Genomic DNA, 1034 nt, shown 5'->3' on the forward strand with positions numbered 1-1034 from the left:
TATAGTTCTAGGTTACTGTACACAACGACGTTCACATGTTGATGTTTCAGCTGCCGCTTACTAGAAACAACATAATACTTATCGTGCATACCTTTCCATAACTTGTCCTTTTCAGATGCATTAGTTTCCCTTTGTCTTGGCTTCTACAGTCAGACTGGCTACTAGTAACAGCACAGTACTAATCACATATCGTTCTACAGTTTGCAGACAACTTTCACATGTTGATGTTTCAGCTTTCGCCTACTAGAAACAACATAATACTCGCTGTATACATTTGTAGTTCTCTATGTAACTTTCATGTGAAGAAGTTTCGCCAGTCTTTTTGACTGTCTCAAATCTGAGTCATGCTTAGGCTACTAGTTGCTTCATAGTACTTATCGCCTCGAGATCATTGAACAAAACTTGATTTTCACATGTTGCTGTTTCAGCTTCCGCTTACTAGAAACAACATAATACTAGTCTCATTAAGTTCCGTCTCTTTGCAATTTTCTTATGAAGAAAATTCGCCATCACAATGACTCCAGCAGTTCTTGATCAAGGAATGCAATCATTGATCAGAATGCTATTATTTGAATCGGTTCTGCTTTAAGTGTTCCAATTTTATTGGAAGCACCAACAATAGAACATCAATGTGTTCAATCGAGAGTTATATAACCCTGAATCGGACGCAGTCAACAGCCGAAGCCGAGACCGCCTTTTGCGTTAGAGAGGTCGGTAAACAAATCTTGCGATTCATACCGAATTAACACATATAGCTGTGCTCCTCTTCGTAAAGCGAGCCAAGTGATCCCCTGTTGAAGGATGTATTTGGACCAATCTAGTAGCATTTGGTTTCCAACAAGCTCTCCCAAGTTAGCTTACTTATTGGGCTTTTCAACCAATTCGGTTGGCTACAAGCATCATCAAAGTACTAGCCACAGTTTGATCGCAAAATTCTACGACTTTCACATGTTGATGTTTCGGCTTGCGCTTAGCCTACTATAAGCAACATAATACTAGTCATATCATAGAGCGTGATCAGCTTGTGACGTTCT

General features: G+C 39.7%; 1 pseudogene; it reads right to left on the reverse strand.

Moving 5' to 3' along the window:
* Positions 1–651: 651 nt before the first annotated feature.
* Positions 652–803, reverse strand: LOC142356391 (5.8S ribosomal RNA; annotated as a pseudogene).
* Positions 804–1034: the final 231 nt, after the last annotated feature.

This window comes from Convolutriloba macropyga, unplaced genomic scaffold, assembly GCF_964194025.1.
Source record: "Convolutriloba macropyga unplaced genomic scaffold, txConMacr16.3 SCAFFOLD_4260, whole genome shotgun sequence".
Taxonomy (NCBI): Eukaryota; Metazoa; Xenacoelomorpha; order Acoela; family Convolutidae; genus Convolutriloba; species Convolutriloba macropyga.